Genomic DNA, 14997 nt, shown 5'->3' on the forward strand with positions numbered 1-14997 from the left:
ACTTTTGCCTTCCTTCTTTTCAATGACCCTCATCAGAACCTGCTCATAAGAGGTGGGCTACCTATGACAGAGGTCCTTATGGGGGCCAGGCAGCCACTGAAATAACACCACAGAGGTCTATAGTCTCTCATATATGATATCCTGAATAGTTACCCATACTGAGAGACTGAAACCTTTAGGACTTCTGGGATCTGAAGGAGACAATGGTCAGTGATGGAGGTGTGTCAGGACACCAACGAGTGTGACCCCTCTCCTGCCATGCATACCTTCATTTCACTAACATGGGTTGGGTGTCTACCTATAGCAGGTGCAGTTCCAGGCGCACAGAGGCCACTCCCCACGCACAGTTTACAGTCTAGGGCTTGCTAACATTCTAGGTCTGAGTATGGAAAGCAAAACCCAACTCTGCTTTTTGACTCTTGATACCCCCAGCTCCGTATGTATGTGTGCTGCAGCCAAGGTGAAGGCTTAAAACCCAGCTGAAGAGCTGATCCGCCGACAAAACGAGCAGCAGTGATCTGGACGGCCGGGAAGGGCACAGCCCACAGAGCCTTCCTTCGGGGCCACTCAGCTACGGCTGCCCCAGCGAGCTCCGGCTGCTCGCAGGCCCGCCGCCACGGGGGTCTCTAAGCTAGGACCAGGGGCTGCCGAAGTGCGGGGTGCGAGAGCCTGCAGAGTGCCACAGCCGGGACTCGCTGTGCGGCGTTCCTGCCCGCGAAGACGGACGGTCCCGGTCCGTCCGGCAGACCCCAGGGACAGCGGCAGGGGGAGCCACCGCTGGGGATGCCATCCGGCCGTGCAGCCCGACCGTCGAGCGCCCGAGCCTCCCTTTCGCCCCCGGACTCTGCGCCAGCGCCCGGGCGCCCCGGGTCGGGAAGGACGCCTAGGCGCCTGGTAAAGTCCCCGCTGCCGGCGGTGTGGCGGGCAGGGGTGAGGAGGGCATGTGTCTTGAACTTTCCGGGGGTCTGGCGGAGTTGCAGTTTTGTTTCGGAGGTCACCACCAGACCGCAGTCAGAACCTTTTCAGGGAGCCCGGCGCTCCCAGTTCCGAGCCCTGGCCTCCACCGGTGGCTGGGCGATCCGGTCCGGGACTCACCCGCTTTGGGTCTCAGTTTCCTCCGACAGGGGGGCCTCCTTCTGGCCCGCCGAGTCCCGCACCTCCCGCGGGCGCCAGCGGTGGGCGGTGTCGGCCCGCTCGGTGCTCGGGCTTCTTGCACAGCGCGCCGACACGCGGCAGCTCCGGGTGGCACCCAGGCCCACGAGGGCCCTGCGGGGCCGCCGCTTCCCTTGCGAGGCGTCGGGGTCCCGCCGCAGCCGCCCCCACGGCGCCCGCCCACAGGCCCAGCTCCTCACCTCAGCCAACTTCCCAGCCGCGGGCGCGTCTCTCCGCCAGCCCCCGGCGGCGGGCGATTGGACAGCGGCGGCGGGGCGGAGCTGGGCTCTCGGCACCGCCCGCGGCCGCCCGGGCCCTCGCCACCGTGACTGGCTGAGGGTTCCGCCAGTCACGGGTTGCAGGGCGCCCCGCCCCGCGGGGCTGGCCCCAGGCTGACTCCGCCCCCCCCGCCTCCCGGCCCCGCCTCCCTTCGGATCCCGGTTGCCACAGCCCGGCCGTCCGCCTCATTCGCTGAGCAGGTCCGTGAACTGTCAGCGCGCTCCGGGCCACTGCTGAACCGGGGCGGCCGCCGGGCTGGTCGCGCTCCTTCCGAGGTGCCTGCCGGAGCCAATGTGCCCCGGTCGGCTAGGGCGAGAGCTGTCGCCGGTTCGGGCCAACTTGGGGTTCAGGACCCGCAGCAGGGGCGTCGGTTTGCGATCGGGACTCGGCGACGAGGGTGAGTGGCCGCGCGCGAGGAGAGCGGCTCCTCTCGCTCTGTTCGGTGAGTGGGGGGACTGGACGCGTCCTGGCGCGCGTCGATCTGTCCGTCCAAGCGTGTCGGCTGTGGGGAGGTCAGGGCTGGCGGGATGCACTTCTTGCCAACACCCCTCCTCCCGAACTTCTTATTTTAAAGCGTCCCAACTCGGCCTGGGACGCGACTCTGCGTTCGCAAGAACTTGGCGTGTTGTAATTGCCATCCTTAGGTGGGATCCGGGGACTCGTCCCCGACCCTCTGCAGCGGCGACACGCGCGCTGGGGGTGGCCTTCGTGTCCAGTGGCGCGCGGACAGCAGTTCCTAGATGCTTGAAGAGGTGCTCCTGAAAAATGAACACGCGCCGGCGTCGGTGCGACGAGATAGCCCTGTGTCTGTGTCTGATGCGTAGCCAGCGGTCATCGGGCTCCGGGGGCGTCTTCAGGGGTCAGAGAACTTTAGTACCAGCCGGGTTCCGTAGCAGGGGCTTCAGTGCTTTGCAATTATTGAAAGGAATTGACAGCGCGGATATTAAACTTTGTAACTACTTTTTGTTAGCTCTTGAATCCGCATCCCTCATGAGGTACACAGACCTCCACATCCACCTGCAAGGTATGTCCAAAGGACTTCGTTAGGACCGGGGGTAACTGCTGCCTGTCCCGAGGCTGGGAATCCAAGAGGAGACCGTGAAAACGACCACCAGGTTGGTCGGTTGGTGTTTGTTTGAGCACCTGTGTGTTTAAGTGATGAAGTTGTGACAGGAGCTGACAACAGAGGATTCAGGGTTAAACCTGACACTTCATATTTGTGACTCAGTCTGGGATAAATTTTTTTCCCTCTCACTGATAAGGGGTAAACGCAGCTGGGTTTTTTGAGGACGGTTGCATACATGTAGTTTATATTATGTGTGGCTAAATAGAATTGAATACAATATTTTCTTGTAATCCTTATTTGATGTGAATGAGAGTTTGTTGAGAGTAACTAGGTAGAGACTTGCCGACAGAATTGGGGAATGTTTTGTTCTTTGAGCATATATGAAGACATTGAGATATATAGCTATCCATGCATATGTAGATGTGCCTATGTCTGTGTGTACTTATATGTGTGTGTATAAAATTGATAAATGAATGAAATAGAGATATGGAGGGGGAAACAGCCTTGAACTTCCTCTGGGTAGAGAGATTGACCCTCTGATCTGTGGGGTGTACCATGAGTGTGTGCGTAAGCATGTTTGGATCTGTCTAGTCTGTCTGGGTCAGTGTATGTCCATGAACTTTACAAGCATTCAGTTCAATACCACTCCAAGCAGATTCCCAGTTCCTGTTTTATAGCCCAGCAGCCGCCAGCCGGCCCATCTGTTAAAACATAACATGTACACTTCAGTGGGAACACTAGGGTGGAACGTGGGTAGGGGGCAACCCTTAGTAGAAACAACATGCTATAAACAAAGCCTGAATTCAGTCTGAACGTGTGATTTTGGGGTGAGGAAGAAAAGGAGTGTTTGATTCTTCAGAAATGGCAAACTATATTTTGTGAAATAATTACAGGCATGGTTTGGGAAGGGGGAGTATATAGGAGAAAAAAAAATCCCTCTAGAAAAGAAATGTGGTGCTTGTCACATAGCCATGCAACACTGGTTTACTGCTTTGCAGCAGCATATATATCAGAAACTGTTTCCTTTTGCTTCTTAAGAAAATGCATTAAAACTGAATTGTTTTATACCAAAAAAAAATCTTAATAGAAGTAAACAGAGCTTCTTTATAGAGGCTATTTAATCTACTAGCTCTAGGCTGCCTTGGTAATTCTAATGAAACATATTTTTAGGAATTTATAACTTGGATATAAATTCACATTCAGCCTAATCACTAGTTGCAGTGGTTCACAATTTATAGTTTAACAAATAATAAAAAAAAAAAAAGCTTTTATCACAAAACTTCTGATGACTAAAAGGGCATGGGAGGAGCATAACAGCTTATTAAGTGTCTGCAGCCAACTGACTGATACTTAAAAAAACTATAAATTCCTTTAATAGCATAATTACTTTTGGTGACAAAGTAAAGGCAATATTTTTGAGAAGCATAGTTGATATTTTACCCAATAATTTTATGCTTGTAATTACATTTTAATAATGGTGTTTATTATAGGTAGGTAGAAAATACTGGAATGGTTCTTAAGAACTTATCACAAGTATTGTTTTCATTTTTATGGTACTTAAACATTGGAGGGGAATATTCTAATCCTAATCTGTCTCTACACTCCTGATGGACTGTGTAGACACAGTAATTCTCCTGCCTTGACCTGGATCACCTGAGTCAACTGGGTTGCTCCTTAAAAGCTCATTTCAATGGGCTGGACTCTAGTCTCCAAAATTAGATTCAGGAATCTGGGGTGGGGCTTAGGAATCTGCATCTTTAACAAGCACCCACAAGTGATTCTGATGTCAGGGATCCTTCTCACCATATTTTGAGAAACACTGGAATGGCATTTATGATATAGAAGAACAATTAGAGTCTGTGAGTTGATTCAACAAATAATTGTTCCAAAATTTCCAGGTGGCATTTACCAGCCTTGTGAACTTTACAGCTAATATTTTAACTCTCTGTTCTCAACAATGGTACCTTTTGTTCTGTGTTCAGAAGTGTTTTTGGACTCCTTAGCAATCCCTATTCCAGGTTAGCCCCAATTCTAAGCAAGTCTATCTTGGGAAGCAAGCTAGTTTGAGACCTCAACCAGCCTGATCCATTCCCTACTCTAAGTCCAGTGGGTTCCTGGGATGCTCTGGGGTAACTTTGCCAGTCCTAATCCACATTGTTGGGCATTTCTCCCTGGAAGGTAGAAGAATCCCAGTCCTCGAGAGCCCACCTTTGAGTCACTAAAACTCTTCCAAGCTTGGGGGCTAGAACCTCGGCAGGGCTAGTACAGACTTAACTGAGGTCAAGGATCTCCTTGGGAAGCTGTAGCTGGTCTGCCTGTTGGTCAGGACAGTGTCCCAGGCCACCTACCCAGAGGCCCAGGGAGTCTCATTTTCAGGAAGTCATCTTAGAAGTATTTTGAGGTGTCCAATTAATGGGTTCATAGATTTTCTTAGCATCACAAGGAGAGGGGTTGAGAATTGTTTGCCGCCTCTCCTTTCAAATCAGTGTGATTCTGATGTATTAGTTATTGCCAATTAGCTTTTTTATATGGAGCTTGATACTGACCTTTGGATTCTGTTCTCCCATTTCAGACTGGCATAGTCCTCAGTGTAAGACTGCTAGATAAAGTTTAAAAGAGAAAGGATCTGTCAGATGTTGTTGCCCTTCCCTCTTTCCATCCTCCAAGTACCTAAAAAACCAAATAACTTCTCTGAGGTCAGAAGTGGCCAGAATATTTACTTCCCTGATGACAAAAGTACCTGTATAGGCTGGGACACTGAACTGGTCTTCTTCCAGGCCACTGGATCGTTACTGGGACTTTTACAGAGCAATTTATGTTCTGAGGAACACTTGGCAAGCATGTTTGCTTATCTTAACAATCCTTTGAGTGCAAGGATTTTTTTTCCCACTTTGTTACATATGAGCAAACAGCAGCCACAAAAGGATCATAATATAGTCACCCCTCAGTATCCTCAGGGGATTTGTTCCAGGAGCCACACCCCTGCAGATGCCAAAATCCGGGGATACTCAAGCCCTTTGTATAAAACGGCAGAGGGCAGTTGCCATTCCATATCTGTGGATTCCTCATCCGCGGATACCGAGAGCCAACCTTATTTGGATTCTGTCTTTCACATTCAAAGATGACACCAATAACTGAGACACTGGCCTTGTGTTTTGAATTGTTTTTATTTAGCTTCATGATGAGATGATAATCATGCTTAGTCATTCATATCATCTACAGGTTTTTTTTTTTCACCTCTTCAAATTTTTTTTTGTATTGAATGTGACCTTGGAACAGTTTTCTTTCTAAAGCTAACCACCACATATGACCATTGGTTTAATGATCCTGACCTTAACCATCCATGCTTGACCCAGAATGGCAAGTAATTTGCAAAAGGTCACAGAACCCAAAGGCAGCAAAGCCTATATGTAGAATTGGGGGGACTAATATTTTAGACCTGTACTCTTTGCCTATTGAGTCATGTTATGCTGATAATAATTATTTTTACACTAGCAAAAGGAACTTGCTTATATTTCATTTGCCCAGCTTCTGCATGATTGGATGGACCCAGAAAATTTCCAAAGCCTAAGGTATAATCACAGCCCCTGATTATACAATGGTACTGATTTGTGCCTAGTTAAAAAACTACAGTAGAATGCTACTTTTCTTGAAACTGGGCCATAGGTCATTGCAAGCTTCTAAGCAATAATTCTCACTTTCATTTTTTTTCTTTTTTTCTTTTCTTTTGGCCATGGCATACTTTTGGCAAAATTCTTTGGCAAAAAGAATTTGAAAAATTCTTTTCAAGTTTCTGACCCTTCTTTCCATACCCTTATTCCCATTGTGAAATCTACGTTTAAAAAATTTAATTTTCAAATGAGTCTGCCCTTTTAACAGCTCCTCAAACTGAAATTTTAGCCATTTTGACTTTTTCTCCTCTATAATGCTCTCTTAAGCTCCTACCTTCACTTTGGTTTTTTGGATCCAATAATATCTTCTAATAATAGAACACTCATTGAGCTGTAGAAGTTCTACTCTAGCTTTAACTTCGTGGATTTAACTATAACAATATTAAGAAAAAAGAAAAAGAAGAAGGATAATATTAAAGTCATGTTGTTACATGCATCTTATTAAATATTCCCAGCATAGAGTCTCCGTGGGAAATTTAAGATCCATATGAATGAAGTGACAGATTCACTCACCTGTGTCCTTACAGACATTCTTCTGATACAAACTGAGAAATATAACTGAAGACAGCATCCTGCGTTATAGAAGAAAAACAAGTGTTAAGCTCTGAGGAAAGAATGGGTGAAAAGTGACGGGTCACAATTGGGGTGGGATGCAGAGAGTGGTAGGAAAGAAATACCTCCACTAAAACCCAGATATGGTGGTAAGAAATTTATAGAGGTGCTGATGGTTTGGGGTTTCTTGGGGGCATTGATTCTGTTTTATATTGTCTTCACAACCCACTAGTCCTACTTGCTTTAAATAATTTATTATAGCAGCAGGCCTTCCCCTGCTTAGTTTCTTTCTTTTTTTTTTCTTTTTTATAACTTTTTCCTTCTCACCTCTAAAGTCTAATCAGAGGCATATATAATAGTGTGGCTGCTCTAGAATACTCTGGAAAATCCATGATCAATATTGTTACATTATAAACCCATAGCTCTTCAGCTCTATTTTGCAGTGTTTTCTTCCCTGCTATATTAACTCAGTATCTATGTTTTAGACACTATTTTATTAATCTTTGCACAAGGAGACTTCTGGGCTTATTCTTCTTGGCTGGAACTATCTTTTCAGTAATCCATCATCAGACCACCATTGATCTAATGATGTATTTATTGCTCACTATTGCAGCACTGGCAGGAAACCCAGTATGATTCTAAACATTGATTAAGAAGAAATCAAGTTTTTGCAAGGCGTAGCCACCCAGTTATGTTAGCAGGTGCCAAGTATGTTTTATGCTAAAATATACACATACATTTCAAGTGAAAAAAATGTGATCTTTTCAAAAGCTTTTAAAACTTTTTCCTATAAGTATAATGAGAAGATGTCTTGTGATTAGGAAAATTACAAGTGCACTCCTCACCTCAGCCAAAGGTAAGGTATAGTATTTTTCAGATTATGCACATAGACAGTGAAATGGATAGGTTTATTTTTTTGATTGACAGTAATAAAAACAGTGGTGATAAGAACTATCTCCTAGTCCTTGGACAATCTTCCAGTAATCATTACAAACCAAAATGAACGGAAATGAATTAACAAGCAGTAATTGAATACCTATCATAGATAGTACCTCTTCTCAGCTTAGCTCACTCAAAATGCAGTTCAAGTATTAGCACCTTTGGGAACCTTTTCATGCCTCTCTTTGGCCTGGTTGTATACGGCCAGCAGAGCCCTTACCTACCCCCTCCAGACTGGGAGCCCCTCGAGGGCAGGGACCATACCTGTCCTCTTGTAGCTTCTCAAGAGACAGTATTCAAGAAATAGTTGCTAGGTGCACTAGAGGCTACAAAGAATTACAGGTGAACACCTGCAAGGCCTTAAAAGGACATGCACAGGATAGTCACCAAAAGCCTGCATGGTAGTAGTAACTGAATCGTCCCAGGCTTTCCGCTTTAGCCCTAGTCTTAGCACTTCATAAAACTATCATCTGTGCCTGCTCCTTCCTTCTTCAGAGTCTCTCTGCTCCATCCCTGCTTTGCCTTCTTCTCTCACCACCTCCCTGTTGTGTCTTTAAGAATGTCTCCACCTCCCCCCCACCCAGTGTAGGACATATCCCCTGGTTCCTTTGATGTTACCATACCTGTTGTCATGTCTTGACAAAGCAGCTGACTCAGGGGCCCCACTTTGAGACCTGGGACAGACTCATTCTCACATCTTTTGAAGTCTCAGATGGCTTGGTCCCTTTTGCCATCTGGTATAGGTGATGACCTAGCTTTGGCCATGGGAGGCTTGGGGGCCTTGGAGAAACTAGATGGTGCTGGGCCTAGAGGCTGCTGATATCCAAAGCTCAGCATAATGGGGAAACTTGGCATTTGTTTAAGTGAAGCTTTAAAAAAAAATAATTCCAGCAGATTTTTATTTCAGAGACTAACTTGTATAACTTGTATAATATTTTTTGTTCAGGAAGTGTCCCTGCATAGCAGGTTTACGGTGTAGCCTGAGGGCTTAGATACGTACCAGCTCTCACCTCAGAGCCGGGTTACTGAAGTGGTGTCCAGACTATGTGTCCAGGTAGAGTTTATGGACCAGCTGAGATGAGCATAACTGCCTAAGGTCAGGGCCATTAGGATAGCCCTTTTATGTTAGATCTTAACGGGCTTTAACTGACGGCAAGAGATCAAGGACCCCTATTTTCTGTCTCATCTGGGAGATTAAGCTTCACTTAACATAGGTGCTTTCTTCGCATACCTGCCAAGAATATACCATTAGAAAATTGAGCGATTACATCTAAAAGTTATTTTGATGTTCAAGGCAACAGAGAAGATGAGCTACCCTAGATTAGGTCACAGACTCAAATACTGGTTTCTTTCGGATCTGGTAAGTCAGTGGCACCTGCCCTTGCATGTACCGGGGCTTCTGCTTTCCCCTAGGGGCTGGGGCCTGGGAGGACTTGAGGGAGGCTTGAGAGAGGGGTGGAGGCAAACATCTGTGCAACACACAGCTTATCCCCTTCCCTGCGGTCAGTGGAAGTTTCTCCCTGTGGTGCTTGGCTTCAGCATTTTCTCAAATCTGCTTTTCAGCATCCCTAATAACAAATCTTCTTCCTCTTACCCTTTGTGAACGTGTTACCCAAACAGAACTTCTCAGTCAGAAAGTTCTCATCCTTGACCTTCTAAGTTTCCCTAATTTCAACTTCTCTCCTTCATTTAGCCCCACTCTCCAATAATGTTTTCCTTTCTTTAACATTCTCTTTCCCTTCTGTTCAGGTAAGAACTCTATGTTATAAAAGCTCTTATAATCAGTGTTACCATTAATCTTTTCCCTGTAGGAGGAACTGCGTTTTTGACCATTTTCAAAGAACTTTCCTAGAGCATTCCAGTGTGTCTTTCTGGTGCTAAGAAGACTGCAATAATGCAGCTCCTCCTTGCTGTGATATTACGTACTCTGACAGCCATACACAGTGCAAAACGTAATTAGCCTCACAAAACCTCAGTTTCACCAACTTTACCTGTACTTGCCAGTAACACCCCCTCACCCACATAATCACTCTTACCACCTCCTGCTCGCTTTTTATGTCATTGAGAAATAAGATCGATTAACATATATACACCAGTATGTATAAAATAGATAACTGAGAACGTGCTGTATAGTACATGAACTCTACTTCACTTTGCTGTACAGTAGAAAATAAAACATTGTAAAACAACTATACCCCAATAAAAAAATAAAATAAAGCAAAAAAAGAAACAAGATCACGCGTCTCTGTCAGCAATGACATATTCATTGCAACCAAAGAGATGAAGCTTTCTACAAAAAGCCAAACCAGGCATACACAGAATAGGGAAAAGAGGGGTAAGGCTACCCTGATTTCTTTAAAAGCGGGACACATGGACTGATGCATGATTTTTTGATAAGTTCTTAATTTGTTTTTTTAACAAACCATGGCCTGTTTCCCTTTTGAGGCTGGGTGATTGCCTTATAGCTAACGTCAACAGTTGTCACTTTTTTCTTTGCCTTCAGAATTACTGCCAGTCAGTTTCACTTTCCTCTCCTTCATTTATTTAATTTTTATTTTTGGTGTTTCAAGTTGTTTCTCCTGATCTACTTGAAGTGTGTTGCTTCTAACTCCTCCAGATATCTTTCTCCCACTTTCCTGCCCCTGACAACGCCTCACAGCTAGACACCGTCCTCACATTGAACGAATTTCCATTTTCACTGCAGATTAGTAATGAAGACATTAAGTGGAATCCTGATAGTGACCCTTTCAAGAGCTAAGGCACCATTTACTATTCTGTTTTAATTATGATCTCTTAGCAAATTTTCACCAGTTATAATGGTCACCCCATTTTCTAAGTACTGTTTCTCAAATACTATACAAAATTATGAAATTTGTGTGCATTACAGTTTCTGCTCACCATAATGGGCTAAATTTTTAATTCTGTAATTTTCTTGTAGGAAAAATGCTTATTAGACTGGAATGGTTACTTTGGTTTCAAGCCATACTGCTCTTTTGCTTATTGTGAATCATTATATATTTATATAATCTTTTATTTTACTTCATTCCCATCCCCCACAGCATCTCCCCAAGAAATCATCCCACTGCATCCCTTCCCTACACAGTCAATTATCATCTGTAAGAGGAATATTTTATTTTACGGGTCCCTAGTATTTTCAATTTTAAAATAACTCTGCATAACTAAAACAAAAACAGGCAGTGTCCTATTATGATCATGGCATTTCCTCCTTCCTGAGAAGGAACACCTCTTGCCTACAAATCACAATACTGCACCTCCTCTCTGGAGTGCTTCTGCCTGTGCCTGGGATCTGTGCTAGTCTCATGTGTTCTCTGCTGATATTCTTGTAATCAGATAAGAGTTCACAATTGACAGCCTTATGGAAAAAAAGACCAGTGAGGGCTGTGCTTTATTTGGGTCTTGGAGGAAAAACAGATGTCCTAGGCTAGTGGGAGATCACAGTCAAAGTTTTTGAAAGATTGGGAAAGCCAGAAACAGGCCCTTTGGTACCAGCTACACATGCCAAAGTACCATCTTCCTGTTGTGATCTCTAGGGTGTTCTCTCCTTGGGCTTTTCCGGGTGACTATCCCAAACTGACCTACACCGTAAGGAAGTGTATTATCTCACGGGAGAAGCAGGGCAGGCAGCAGGATTGGTTGATTCAGTGGTACAGTGACAATGCTGCAGGTTCCTTTCATCTCTCTGCCACTGTTGTCCCCAGGGACCATTTCACTTAAGGCTGATTCTTCTTTTTTGCAAGATGACTGCAGTGGTGCAGACATGTCATTGCAGGCATGGTAATATCTACAGCACAGAGAATGGATCCGCCTTCCAGGTTCTCCTTTTGAAGAGTATGAAAATATTACCCAGAAGAATCCAAGAAGACCTGTCTTTTCTTCTCATTGATTAGAACAGGATCACATGCCCCATCTCTAAGTCAGTCACTAGCAAGAGGATCTCCATCATCACCTGAGGGAGGGAAGAGGAGAATCTGAACAAAATCAGGATTCTGTTAGTAAGAAAGAAGTATGTGTGTGGAAGTGAGGGGGCAGTAGATGCTGTCAGGCAATTATAATTGTCTACTACACATTGTGACTTGAAAAATAACTGTGAAATTTGCCCTTATGACTGCTGTGTAGTTGGTAGGTACCACTGAGCTGCTACACATTTCTGGATACAAAATGACAAGTCTAGGTTGACAAGGAGAGAAAAGCCACAGTGCAGGCTAATTAAGGACAGAACTGAGCCAAGATCAATAATTATTCTGATTAGAACCACAATAAGCCCTAATGAATCTGAATGTACTAATTTGTGTCTATTTGTCCTCAATAAGAATATGATCTTTATTGAATAAAAAAGATTCATTTGCTTATTTCTCAATAATTCTATATTTCTGATGTATTATTTTACAGTATAGGCCTATTTGAATGTAAAATTTTATTAACTTTATTTACATATCAGAGCATTAACAATATTGATAATTACTGATGATTGTAACTGGTCATTGTTTATTGCGTGCCCTTTTATAAATTAGGAATTTAGCATCTAAGAGATGCTAGCAGTTTGCTTAGGCACATGGTAGGCAAGCTCGGATTGAGACTCAGGTTCATCAGCTCATGTCCCTTCCACTCCATGGCTTTCCTTTGCCTTGGAAGACAATCTCAAGACTCTTGCGGCCTGCAGGGCCTTAAGTGATCAGGCTCTGCCCATCTCTGTGACCTCACCACTCACCCTCTTGCCCTTACTCAGTTTTCCAAGCACACTACCTTCCTTGCTGTTTGTCTAATAAGCCAGTTTCACTCCCACCTCTGACCCTTTGCCTTTGCTGTTCCCTCTGCTTGGATCACACGTCCTCCATTTGAACAGCTACCTCTTTTCCATTCAGGGCTCCTCGTCACAGGCACTTCCCAGGACTCTTGCATCTAACCTGTCTAGGGCGCCTACCCAATTCCTTGTTTCTGTCCCATTTTTATTTCCAGTATGGCACTTGAACAATCTTATGTAATTTACCTATTTGTATACTTGTTTTTGTCTGTTTCCCCCACTAGAATGTAAGTTCCGTAAGGGCAGAGACCCTGGCTGTATATATGTAAAGTGAATGAACAATCAAGTGAATAAGTTAATGGATTTAATATTTAGAAGTCTGAAACTTTAAGAATCCACAGTCTGTCTTTTATCTCCTACACTAGAAATAACGTAGGATAGTAATTGTCAATAAGCTGATTATGCGCATCTTAGATTTTTTTTAAGAACTTTTATTGAGATATAATTGACATGCAATAGACTGCATATAGTTAAAGTGTACAATTTGATATTTTTTTATTAGTAATGTATATATGACAATCCCAATCTCCCAATTCATCCCACCCCAAACTCCCCCCTTGGTTGTCCGTTTGTTCTCTACATCTGTGTCTCTATTTCTGCCTTGCAGACCAGTTGACCTGTACCATTTTTCTAGATCCTGCATATATGCATTAATATGTGATATTTGTTTTTCTGACTTACTTCACTCTGTATGACAGTCTCTAGGTCCATCCACGTCTCTACAAATGACCCAATTTTGTTCCTTTTTACGGCTGAGTAATATTCCATTGTATATATGTACCACATCTTCTTTATCCATTCATCTGTTGTTGAACATTTAGGTTGCTTCCATGACCTGGCTATTGTAAATAGTGCTGCAATGAACATTGGGGTGCATGTGTCTTTTTGAAGTATGATTTTCTCTGGGTATATGCCCAGTAGTGGGATTGCTGGGTCATATGGTAATTCTATTTTTAGTTTTTCAAGGAATCTCCATACTGTTCTCCATAGTGGCTGTATCAATTTACATTCCCACCAACAGTGCAAGAGGGTTCCCTTTTCTCCACACCCTTGCCAGCATTTATTGTTTGTAGATTTTCTGATGATGCCTATTCTAACTGGTGTGAGGTGATACCTCATTGTAGTTTTGATTTGCATTTCTGTAATAATTAGTGATGTTGAGCAGCTTTTCATGTGCCTCTTGGCCATCTGTATGTCTTCTTTGGAGAAATGCCTATTTAGGTCTTTTGCCCATTTTTTGATTGGGTTGTTTTTCCTGTAAAATTTAAGAACTAAAAAGGCCTACTTTTCTTTCTTTTTTTGAGGGAAAATAAAATATAGATATCAAAGTTTTTTGGAAAAAAAGATAGATTTACTACAGTGGTATTACATAAGAGTTCAAGAGCTTAATCCAAGAGGGAAATTTGAGTAATACTCTTAACTCTAGTTTTTATATCAATTATAGTTTTAAGGACGCCAACTCCTTTAATTTTACGGCATAAACCCTTAAAAAAATGAAGGTGTACATATAAAGCTAAGTTGTAAATTGGGAGGATAATAATTGCATGATAATTTGGAGTGGTGATTCACTTAAAATTGTTTTCTCTGCTTGCACATAATTTTTCATTTGAACTCATGTATCTACTAAAATGATTTATTCTTAGAACTGTGTTATTAATTATTCTGAGGTAATTATGAAGGTGCAAATTGAAAAATAGCTTTACCTCCTGTATTAATTTAGATGGGATTGACAGAAATGACACAGAGTGCCTTCCTTCAAAGTCCCTTTTCTTTGGCTTTCAGCTCAGGACCTTCTCAATTAAAGTATGTGCATTCATGTTTTTTCTTTCCCTGTCGTTCTGTGGGTTACAGTGTCCTTTGCTAAATATGTTGTGAGCCGTTATTTTCTGAGGCTTGCAGTGTGACTTTACCACTCAGCTAAATAAATCATCATTTTAACTTTAACAAGAACTTCATGTTTCCCTCCTACCTGCTCATCTTCCCCAGATCCTTCCCCTGGTGACCTCACAAGCTACAGTGTCTGTGTCTGTGCCCAGGATCAGTTTAAAACCACTTGATACCGTTTTCTGCCTTCTGGTGTTCCCACTGCCACAAAAACCTGTTAGAGTTGCTTACTATGAAGTACACCTCTCAGCTACACTCCCCATATCAGATTTTCAAAAGTGGATCTAAATTTTATGGTAAGTAGAATACATCTACATTTGAGGGTAATTTTTAATCTAGTTCTTTCAGTTTGTTTTTGTTTTGCATCAGAGACAAGTCAAAAAAAAAAAGGGAAGAGGATGTTTTGATGCTGCTCACATTGTACTTCCTTCATGTGTACCTGACAGGGACCCCTTTCTTCTTCACTTTATATCCTATGTAGATTTGGGTGTGTGATTGATTGGGTAAGAGGCCATCAGGATCCAGGTGACAATGAGATCAGTAATTAAAGGGCTGGGTCAGTGTATCATTATTACTAAAGTTAGACAGGTGCATGGTCTATGTAAGCTCTTGAGAGCCTGCCTTTGATAGGG

The 14997-nt window shown here is 43.6% G+C and overlaps 1 protein-coding gene across 3 annotated transcripts in view; it reads left to right on the forward strand.

The window, feature by feature from the left end:
- The first annotated feature begins 874 nt into the window (after window positions 1-874).
- The window catches only part of MARCHF3 (membrane associated ring-CH-type finger 3), a 138264-nt gene continuing 124141 nt past the window's right edge, over window positions 875-14997 (forward strand). The window contains exon 1 of one of the 3 annotated variants that reach the window (XM_057736158.1): window positions 875-894. The gene's annotated coding sequence lies outside the window, so the exon portion shown is untranslated. Of the gene's footprint in view, window positions 895-1579; window positions 1874-14997 lie in introns of those variants that run through there. The other 2 variants (XM_057736148.1, XM_057736140.1) reach the window with 2 other exon arrangements.

Source organism: Hippopotamus amphibius, chromosome 1 (genome assembly GCF_030028045.1).
Source record: "Hippopotamus amphibius kiboko isolate mHipAmp2 chromosome 1, mHipAmp2.hap2, whole genome shotgun sequence".
NCBI classification, from domain to species: Eukaryota; Metazoa; Chordata; class Mammalia; order Artiodactyla; family Hippopotamidae; genus Hippopotamus; species Hippopotamus amphibius.